The sequence below is a fragment of the Mus musculus genome, chromosome 13 (assembly GCF_000001635.26).
Source record: "Mus musculus strain C57BL/6J chromosome 13, GRCm38.p6 C57BL/6J".
In the NCBI taxonomy this organism is placed as follows: Eukaryota; Metazoa; Chordata; class Mammalia; order Rodentia; family Muridae; genus Mus; species Mus musculus.
In genome coordinates, this window is record NC_000079.6 from 84023445 (window position 1) to 84035017 (window position 11573).

The following is an 11573-nucleotide window of genomic DNA, read 5'->3' on the forward strand; positions in this document are numbered from 1 at the left end:
GTAATATAATATAATATAATATAATAGCAACAGTAAATTTTTAAAATAAGTAAATTAAGCTTAAGCACTGGAGTATTTTAATTACCTGGAGGCAAACAATTGACCTACTTCCCTATAGAATGCATGATTTGAGCATGGCCAAAAGTTTCGCTGATGTCCTCCAAAGGTCTTTATTTCCTTCTTGCATCAGTGGCGCATGTCATCATCCCGCAAGGCCACTGGATTGCAGATCGGGCCAGAGGGAAAATTACTGGACAACAAAATGAAAGGGGGTATCAGGCAGCCCAGAGCTCTGAGCCTCAGGAGAGGAAGCTGCCCTCCCGCTCATAAAAGGGTGATTGTGCTCAGCACCACTTATCCAGTGCCAACAATCTGGCAAGCCTTCTATTCAGTTTTATACTAGGGCTACAGCAAGGTGACCCCAGAGTGAGGCTGAGGTCAGGGAAAGGTCACTGACTGGAAAATGAAACTAGTCAAAAGAAAAGAATCCTAGGAATGGGAGAGGCTAGTCACCCACAAAGTAACCTAATCTAGGAAGTATCATTGAAAGGCGTTTAAAATGAAATCCTTTTGACTAATGCAAGCTGATGCTAGAATGCTTTGAAATGTGGTTATACACACACATGCACACACATACACACCAACATTTTGCCATGAATGTTCTAGAAGTTTCCCCCTTACTCTTCTTTCTCAGCTTTCTAGCTTGCTCTGTTGCCTCCTCCTTCTCCTCTTTCTCTCTATCTATCATCACCCCAACTTCCAAACCAAAGACAAGGAGCCAATCATGAAACAATTCTTTCATAGTATGGAAAGCCCTCTTTAAACATAGGCAGTCATCTTTTTCCTCCTCCAAATCTTCCAGTGTCTCCCTCAACAGCAATGTGGCACACACATTCTTCTACAGTGATGTTAATTGGTCATGTGTGACCTGAGTGGTTGTTTTAAAGAAGTTCTTTAAAGGCTAAATGAAGCTTAGTGATTGGATTGTTCATTTTCTTGGTCTTAACTTCTTTTATCTCATGAGAATAAATGAATGCTGGTAGGGCAGGTGCCCATTTTAAAGAGAAGGCAAGAGAAGAAAGGAACATGAGCTCATAGTTAACTCATTATCACCTTTCAAAAGAGCAATGAACGTTATTTCTTTCTCTGAATGGCCAAACAAAAACATTTCATAAATAAATCCACAAATAAAACTATAACACTTTAAAAATTAAAAAAAAGAATATGTATAGAGTGAAGAGAAATTTAATCTTAAAGAAGCAACCAAAACAAAGCTGTGCGTGCAGAGTATTTGCCATCTGATATTTTTCTATTATGAAACATAAAAATCATCAGCTTAGGGAGTATTCATTCATTCACTTTTCTTAAATATGCAAAAAGATAGAGGAACTCCAACTTTTTGTTTTATATTTGTTGTCAAGACTTCATAGGACAAAGTTAATTTTATATAAAATAATTTTGAAACATTTCCTTTAAGAGAATAAATTTCCGTAGAGCATTCTTATTGGGTCTTATAAGTCTTTTAATATGAGCTCCTTAGTTTTGTTAGTGATTTATATATTATTTATCTTGCAAAATACATAAAAATAGAATCAGAATATCTTTGGGTTATATGACTCATGATATAAAGTCAGAAATAATATAGTATGTGTTATTCAGAAAGCAATGTAAATGTGGCCTAAAAGAACATTTTGAGTCAGCTGCACATTAAACATTGAACAGAAAAGTTGACTTATTTAAAATAAAGCCAGTCACTGCATCAGTCTGCTACATGTAAACGTTTCTTTGTAAATAAGGATGAACTGACAATGCTTGAAAGTATAGTTCATCAAAATCACAACAAGAAACCAAATATTATGAACATGTAAAATTCCATGTTTATTTAATATCCATTACATAGCTGGTTCATTGAAACCAGACTTTGTGAAGACAAATAACATTTCTGATGAACATAAACAATTTCATACAGTTGAAATGTATTCTGCGTTTTCACATGAATAAAACTGTCATTATGCAACATTTCCAGCAATAAAGACCTTGTCTAGAATTGGCATGGCATCACTCAGTGCTACATGGCAGCCTGGGCCTGCATCCAGCTCTTGAGGAGAGATTAACAGCTCCATATCCAGGAGCACAGAGATCAGCACATCCACATTCAATTGCAACAAATCTTCACCCAGGATGGTGTTGCGCTCCAGTGTGCTTGCTGTCATGGGCATCTTCTCAGAGGATGGCATTCAGAGGTCCAGATGGACATTCCTATCATAAAGATTTTTGGAAAGTTAAAAGCAATTTACAAAAATATTCAAAAAGGCTTAACTCTAGTTGTACTTACTCAAATTTTAATAATTATTCTTATAATTACTTATATCCCAGGAATTGTGTTCAGAGCATTGACTAGCTAGTAAAATGAATGGAAGATTCATATAGATACTTTCATTATATTTGCCCTGGAGCCATGAAGAGTGAATACAGGCTCACAGGCAAAAGATGATAGAAGTAGATGTCCCTTTGTGTCATTAGGCACTGACCTGGGAGAACTAGGGGTTTCCTATGCCCATCACTGGAGACGAGCTAAAAATGCCCTTCAAAGCCAATCACAATTACTTCCTTCTTTTATCTAGAGTTGAGAGACTGAAAATTCTTGATATTCTTGAAAGGCCCTCTTTCTTTTTCTTGATAACATTCTCTTTTTTTTACTTTTTTTCATGTTTATTAATTCTTTTAGAATTTTATACAACGCATTATGGTCATACTTCCTTCCTTCTTACATTCCCCCCAGATTCACCATCACTTTGCTATACACGCTACTTCAGGTGGTATTTTTGAAAACCAGACAATTACAGTTAGTGATACCATTTATTCTTGGATGAGTACTACCACTGGAGTATGGTCAACCCACTAGGAGCCATACCCTTACAGAAAACTGATTATCTGTCTCTGAGCAGGTATCAGTTGCCAACAACTCCATTATTCAAACACCCCTCTCCTTGTGGAGATTTTACGTGTTGTGAAATTACACAGATACTGTGAGTGCTGATTCAAAAGTTGGGAATTCATATGTACATTCCAAACTATAGTGTAAACATCTTTGCTCCTAGGAGTGACCATGTGATAGTTCCTGGCCAGTAAAAACCAAAATAATTTACAAGAATACACACACACACACACACACACACACACACACACACACACACACTGTTTAGGTATGGTGGTTTCTCCTTGTAGTCCTAGTTCTCAGTCATCTGAGGCAGAAGGATGACCTTGGCTACAAAGCAAATTATAGCCAACTGACTAGAAAAAGACCCTGCTTCAAAACGACATTCCTGTATATAAAATAAAATAGGCAGACTTGCCATCTTTTCACCCCTCTTCCTTATCTATTTTGAATTAATTTGGTTTCTTCCTACCTGTAACTAGCAACATGAATCATCTGAGGCTGTTTAATAAAGTATTAAGACCAATCAGGGAGTATTGGAGATAATCACTAATACTTGTTGAATAAAAGGATAAATGAATCTTGATTATTGGATATTCTACACCTCATTTTTACAACCGAATGAGTGTCAGGTAAATTTTCCTGCTTTTCAATCATCCATCCTGACCAAGTAGGTTTTATTCCAGGAATGCAGGGATGGTTTAATATACGAAAATCCATCAATGTAATCCACTATATAAACAAACTCAAAGACAAAAACCACATGATCATCTCCTTGGATGCAGAAAAAGCATTTGACAAGATCCAACACCCATTCATGATAAAAGTTCTGGAAAGATCAGGAATTCAAGGCCCATACCTAAACATGATAAAAGCAATCTACAGCAAACCAGTAGCCAACATCAAAGTAAATGGAGAGAAGCTGGAAGCAATCCCACTAAAATCAGGGACTAGACAAGGCTGCCCACTTTCTCCCTACCTTTTCAACATAGTACTTGAAGTATTAGCCAGAGCAATTCGACAACAAAAGGAGATCAAGGGGATACAAATTGGAAAGGAGGAAGTCAAAATATCACTTTTTGCAGATGATATGATAGTATATATAAGTGACCCTAAAAATTCCACCAGAGAACTCCTAAACCTGATAAACAGCTTCGGTGAAGTAGCTGGATATAAAATTAACTCAAACAAGTCAATGGCCTTTCTCTACACAAAGAATAAACAGGCTGAGAAAGAAATTAGGGAAACAACACCCTTCTCAATAGTCACAAATAATATAAAATATCTCGGCGTGACTCTAACTAAGGAAGTGAAAGATCTGTATGATAAAAACTTCAAGTCTCTGAAGAAAGAAATTAAAGAAGATCTCAGAAGATGGAAAGATCTCCCATGCTCATGGATTGGCAGGATCAATATTGTAAAAATGGCTATCTTGCCAAAAGCAATCTACAGATTCAATGCAATCCCCATCAAAATTCCAACTCAATTCTTCAACGAATTAGAAGGAGAAATTTGCAAATTCATCTGGAATAACAAAAAACCTAGGATAGCAAAAACTCTTCTCAAGGATAAAAGAACCTCTGGTGGAATCACCATGCCGGACCTAAAGCTTTACTACAGAGCAATTGTGGTAAAAACTGCATGGTACTGGTATAGAGACAGACAAGTAGACCAATGGAATAGAATTGAAGACCCAGAAATGAACCCACACACCTATGGTCACTTGATCTTCGACAAGGGAGCTAAAACCATCCAGTGGAAGAAAGACAGCATTTTCAACAAATGGTGCTGGCACAACTGGTTGTTATCATGTAGAAGAATGCGAATCGATCCATACTTATCTCCTTGTACTAAGGTCAAATCTAAATGGATCAAAGAACTTCACATAAAACCAGAGACACTGAAACTTATAGAGGAGAAAGTGGGGAAAAGCCTTGAAGATATGGGCACAGGGGAAAAATTCCTGAACAGAACAGCAATGGCTTGTGCTGTAAGATCAAGAATTGACAAATGGGACCTAATGAAACTCCAAAGTTTCTGCAAGGCAAAAGACACCGTCAATAAGACAAAGAGACCACCAACAGATTGGGAAAGGATCTTTACCTATCCTAAATCAGATAGGGGACTAATATCCAACATATATAAAGAACTCAAGAAGGTGGACTTCAGAAAATCAAACAACCCCATTAAAAAATGGGGCTCAGAACTGAACAAAGAATTCTCACCTGAGGAATACCGAATGGCAGAGAAGCACCTGAAAAAATGTTCAACATCCTTAATCATCAGGGAAATGCAAATCAAAACAACCCTAAGATTCCACCTCACACCAGTCAGAATGTCTAAGATCAAAAATTCAGGTGACAGCAGATGCTGGCGAGGATGTGGAGAAAGAGGAACACTCCTCCATTGTTGGTGGGATTGCAGGCTTGTACAACCACTCTGGAAATCCGTCTGGCGGTTCCTCGGAAAATTGGACATAGTACTACCGGAGGATCCAGCAATACCTCTCCTGGGCATATATCCAGAAGATGCCCCAACTGGTAAGAAGGACACATGCTCCACTATGTTCATAGCAGCCTTATTTATAATAGCCAGAAGCTGGAAAGAACCCAGATGCCCCTCAACAGAGGAATGGATACAGAAAATGTGGTACATCTACACAATGGAGTACTACTCAGCTATTAAAAAGAATGAATTTATGAAATTCCTAGCCAAATGGATGGACCTGGAGGGCATCATCCTGAGTGAGGTAACACATTCACAAAGGAACTCACACAATATGTACTCACTGATAAGTGGATATTAGCCCAAAACCTAGGATACCCAAGATATAAGTTACAATTTCCTAAAGACATGAAACTCAAGAAAAATGAAGACTGAAGTGTGGACACTATGCCCCTCCTTAGAAGTGGGAACAAATCACCCTTGGAAGGAGTTACAGAGACAAAGTTTGGAGCTGAGATTAAAGGGTGGACCATGTAGAGACTGCCTTATCCAGGGATCCACCCCATAATCAGCATCCAAACGCTGACACCATTGCATACACTAGCAAGATTTTATCGAAAGGACCCAGATGTAGCTGTCTCTTGTGAGACTATGCCGGGGCCTAGCAAACACAGAAGTGGATGCCCACAGTCAGCTAATGGATGGATCACAGGGCTCCCAATGGAGGAGCTAGAGAAAGTACCCAAGGAGCTAAAGGGATCTGCAACCCTATAGGTGGATCAACATTATGAACTAACCAGTACCCCGGAGCTCTTGACTCTAGCTGCATATGTATCAAAAGATGGCCTAGTCGGCCATCACTGGAAAGAGAGGCCCATTGGACACACAAACTTTATATGCCCCAGAACAGGGGAACGCCAGGGCCAAAAAGGGGGAGTGGGCAGGTAGGGGAGTGGGGGTGGGTGGGTATGGGGGACTTTTGGTATAGCATTGGAAATGTAAATGAGCTAAATACCTAATAAAAAATGGAAAAAAAAATTTTCCTGCTTTTGGTAGTACACACTCAAAACCTTAGAAGTGACTGTTGGTTCTTTTCCTTGCTATTTGCATAAGAGGAATTGGTACAGTTCTTGTCCTTATTGGAGGCATCTACAACTAGAATTGTTTGAGGTCCAATGGTCACAAGAAAACATATTTGAGGAGAGGAAGTTATCCTTAAAAAAGCAAGATACTCAAAGTACTTATTTAGGATTGGCAATTAAACAAATTAAGTGTACTTTCTGCCTTTGTTAATAACTGAAATCCCATCTCCAGTACTTCCTGGGTATGTGGTCTCAAACAAGGTAATTTCACCATTCTGAGAATGGAGAATATGTTGTTTTGTTTCACCCAAAAAGGCAAAATTTCATAATCCAACCCATGGTATTGTTTTTTAGTATTAAATTAAAAGAATGGATGCATAGTATCTGAAAGCAGTAATTGGCACACAGTGTACAGGTAACAGATTTTAATCCACTCTCTCTAGCTGTCTTCATTTTCCATTCCTCAAGACAGAATGACTTTAAAGGAATCTATCTAGAAGAGAAATGTTATGGGATTTAATCCATTTACAGGTGAGTGCATAGATGTAGATTTGTGCATTGTGGTTACCAGGCAAGGCAGCGGAGAGGGAAGGATGATGCAGAGGGTAGATGGTGAACGGGTGCAAACTCCAGCCAGATAAGACGATGCGTTTTACCCTTCTATTATACAATGGGTGATCCTCCTTAACAATGGTGTACCAAATTATTTAAAATAACCAGAAGAAAGTGTTTTTAATGCTCGTATCTCAAAGAAATGAAAACTATTTGAAATAACAGATAACCAAAAGATGCTGCCTTGATTAACACACAGCGTATACGAATAGCAAAACATTACACTGCATTCTGTAAAGACATGCAGTGACTGGGACATGACGTAAGAAAGGGAAAATGCTCTAGGGATTATACAAAAGCCCTGTTGGAATTGAGAGGTAATTATTCAGTTTTTGATTGGGCATAGTTGGCAGAGAAAGTAGCAGCTCTTCTTAGACTGTGAGCTTCCTGAAGCCAATGGCTATGACTTATAGATGTTCACCTTTATCACAGAACCTAGAATTCCAAAGTAATTTGGAGTTAAGATATTTGACTAGAACTTTGTGTGTGTGTGTGTGTGTGTGTGTGTGTGTGTGTGAGACATAATTTCCTAATAATGATTTATTAGCCTACACAACTCATGTTTTTTTAGAAGCAATCTTGTCGCATTTAGCATTAAGTTCAATGCTTGGACCTGAAGGCCACTGTGAAGACACAAACCAATACATGATAACATGAAGGCATTGCAGCCCTACTCTGTTTCAGAATACAGTTTTATGCTGTGTATTCACCAAGGATCTCCTAAGCACCCAGAAGATGCAAATTATGTGCTTTTCGCATAAACAGAAATTTTAAGAAAACCAAAGTTTTGGGCTATTAGCTATTCAAATACGCAACAGATTGTTGTGAGTGAAAATTAAAAACAACAGTGCAGGAGAGATAATTCTATTTTTAACAGTAAATATGCACTGCTTTTGTAGAGGACTGGACTTCAGTTTCCAACACCCTCACAGGGTATGGATGCTTATGATATCTTTAACTCTTATTCTATGGGTCCAAACTCTTTTGGCTTCACTGGGCATGGTACTCACTTGTACAAAATCCCACACAGATACACATAAGTACACATAATTAAAAGTAAAATTCAAATGCTTAAAATATGATAGTAATATATGAAGCTAAATGCAGACTTCACTTGGCTTTTATTTATGGCTGTGGGGTTAATGTTACTGACACATGTGAATGCATGCTACAATTCAGAAAGACAATTTACTACCCCCAGTTACTAACAGCATTAGTTCACACTCTGTCCACAGAGTTCTTTGCCCTGCTCTATCAGCTATCATTGGCATGTTATTTTGCCTGGTTCTAGTGAAAGGAGTAAAGAAAAGCATAAACCTACAGCTTAATCACCACGTCAGCCCTAAATCACTCTCTACTCACTAGGACTTTGTCTTAACAAGGGGTCTTCTGAGAAGTCACTCTGATAAAGAATGCATTCACTAACTCTCAGTCTCCTCACCGAGCGTGCTTGAAGGAGAATCAGCGTGATTTTCTAAAGGTCTTCAGTTTGTTCTAGCTTTTCAGTGCTCCCTTTTCTCCACTTTAATGTCTATTTTCAAAGGAGCATTGAGGAACAACTACACTCTAGGACTACAATGGGGAGCGAGAGGGGGGGCATTTCACAGGTGCTGAAATTTGTGTCCAGGTCACAAGTTCAGGCATAAGAACATACGGCATTCTCTTTTGCTAACCCGTGATTTCTCACAGTAAGAGCAGACCAGAGTCTTTAAGTGAGCATGCCTTAATATCAAACCATTCACCCCTATATCCCTTGTACTGGAGGCTCTGGTACAGAGTAGTTGTTGCCACTGAGAGCTGGCAAGGCAGTATCATCAGCTATTCCCATGATATGGGAAGTGTTTCTAATGCTGTGGCAAAGAGAGCTGGATATAAGCAGACACTTGAAATGGGATGTATGCATGCATTTACATACTTCTTGGGGGCCAGGGAGATAATTCATCAGATAAAGGCACTTACTGCCAAGCTTGCCAACCAAAGTACCATCTCCAGAACTCACATGGTGAAAGAGGACACTACTTTCCTCTCAACATGTATCACTGAAGGACACTGCAGCCCCATCAACACACATCACAGAAGGACACTGTGTCTATCTCAACACATGCAACAGAAGGACACTGTGTCCCTCTCAACACGCAGTAAGTGCACAGAGTTAGGACTCAACTCGAGCAGTTTTTCTACATCCATGTTCTTCCATGGTGGCATAATTCTTGCATATTTACTACAGGTAAAATGTTAGTGTTTCAAGAATGCAACTTTGGAACAAATAAAGCTACACTTTTATTTGCAAGTATTTACTGGCTCCCAAAGTTGCGTGATGCTGTAGAACTATAATTATGATTCTAATTTGTTTATTAAATGTATTAGATATGAAAATACTTTTTCAGAAGTAAGTGATGGAAATATTCTCTTATCTGCATAATGATGGTCATAGAAATAAAAAAAATCATGAAGAACTTGGGAAAATAGAATACCAAGTTATTTGATTTTATTATCTTATTCAAGAAGCTAAACTAGTTCAGTTGGTATTAGCTCATAAAATAATGAGGAAAGGTTAAGATGAAGGAAGACATGTTTGCACAAGCATTTGGAATAATGGCTCATGGATCTTATAGAATATTCCCTGTACATGGTATTACACAAAGGACCCTATTGCTTCATTCCTTGTGCCTTTACCATGCTATAGCTGCTATGGGAAATCTAGTCTATATCACTACCATACTGTTAAATCAGCTACCTTCTATGTAGAATTTTAAATGGAATAAAATATAATAATTGCTCAATTTACTTTGTCATATTTTAAATAGGAATTTCTGCCAGTGTTGGTTATAATAACCAACTATAGTGGAAACTATAGTGGAAAGAGAGGCCCATTGGACTTGCAAACTTTATATGCCCCAGTACAGGGGAATGCCAGGGCCAAGAAGTAAGAGTGGGTGGGTAGGGGAGCAGGGCGGAGGGAGGGTATAGGGGGACTTTTGGGATAACATTTGAAATGTAAATAAAGAAAATATCTAATAAAAATTGTTAAAATGAAAGCAATGCTGAGAAAATAAACCATGTATGCTCCAATGCAAGGGCATTCACTTTCATTAAAGAAACTTTAGTAAAGCTTAAAGCACACAATGCACCACACACAGTAATAGTGGGAGATTTCAACACCCCACTCTCATCAATGGACAGTTCCTGAATCAGAAACTAAACAGAGACACATTGAAACTAACAGAAATTATGAAACAAATGGATTTAACAGATATCTATAGAACATTTTATCCTAAAACAAAAGAATATACCTTCTTAGCGCCTCCTGGTACCTTCTCCCAAATTGATCACATTATCTGTCAACAAACAGGCCTCAACAGATACAAAAATATTGAAATAATCTCGTGTATCCTATCAGATCACCATGAACTAAGGCTGATCTTCAATAACAACATAATACAAAGCCAATGGTGACGTGGAAGCTGAACAACACTCTACTCAATGATAACTTGGTCAAGGAAGAAAGAAAGAAAGAAAGAAATTAGACTTTCTAGAGTTTAATGAAAATGAAGCCACAACATACACAAACTTATGGAACACAATGGAAGCAGTCCTAAAAGGAAAATTCATAGCTCTGAATGCCTCCAAAAAGAAACTGGAGAGAGCATACACTAGCATCTTGACAGCACACCTAGAAGCTTGAGAACAAAAGGAAGCAAATTCACCCAAGAGGAGTAGATGGCAGGACATAATCAAATTCAGGGCTGAAATCAACCAAGTAGAAACAAAAAGAACTATACAAAGAATCGACCAAACCAGGAGCTGGTTCTTTGAGAAAATCATCAAGATAGATAAATCCCTAGCCAGTCTAACTAGAGCGACAGTATCCTAATTAATAACTACATGGACAGTATCTATCCTAATTAATAAAATCAGAAATGAAAAGAGAGATGTAACAACAGAATCTGAGGAAATCGAAAAAAAATCATCAGATTCTACTACAAAAGACTATACTCAACAAAACTCGAAAACCTGGATGAAATGAACAATTTTCTAGACAGATAGCAGGTACCCAAGTTAAATCAGGATCAGATTAACGATCTAAACAGTCCTATATCCCCTAAAGAAATAGAAATGGTCATTAATAGTCTCCCAACCAAATAAAAGCCCAGGACCAGATGGGTTTAGTGCCGCATTCTATCAGACCTTCAAAGAAGACCTAATTTCAGCACTCCTCACAATATTTCACATACTAGACACAGAAGGTACTTTACACAATTCATTCTATGAAGCCACATTTACTCTGATACCTACACCATACAAAGACCCAACAAAGAAAGAGAACTTCAGACCAATTTCCCTTATGAATATCATTGCAAAAATACTCAATAAAATTCTTGCAAACCAAACCAAAGGACATATCAAAACAGTCATCCATCATGATCAAGCAGGCTTCATCCCAGGGATGCAGGGATGCTTCAATATATGGAAATCCATCAACATAATCCACTATA

The 11573-nt window shown here is 38.1% G+C and overlaps 1 long non-coding RNA gene across 1 annotated transcript in view; it reads right to left on the reverse strand.

Annotated features, from left to right (window-relative positions):
• Positions 1-1852: 1852 nt before the first annotated feature.
• Gm17750 (predicted gene, 17750) overlaps positions 1853-11573 on the reverse strand; it is a 39478-nt gene continuing 29757 nt past the window's right edge. The window contains exon 2 of the long non-coding RNA NR_131220.1: positions 1853-2259. This is a non-coding gene — a long non-coding RNA (predicted gene, 17750). The remainder of the gene's footprint in view (positions 2260-11573) is intronic.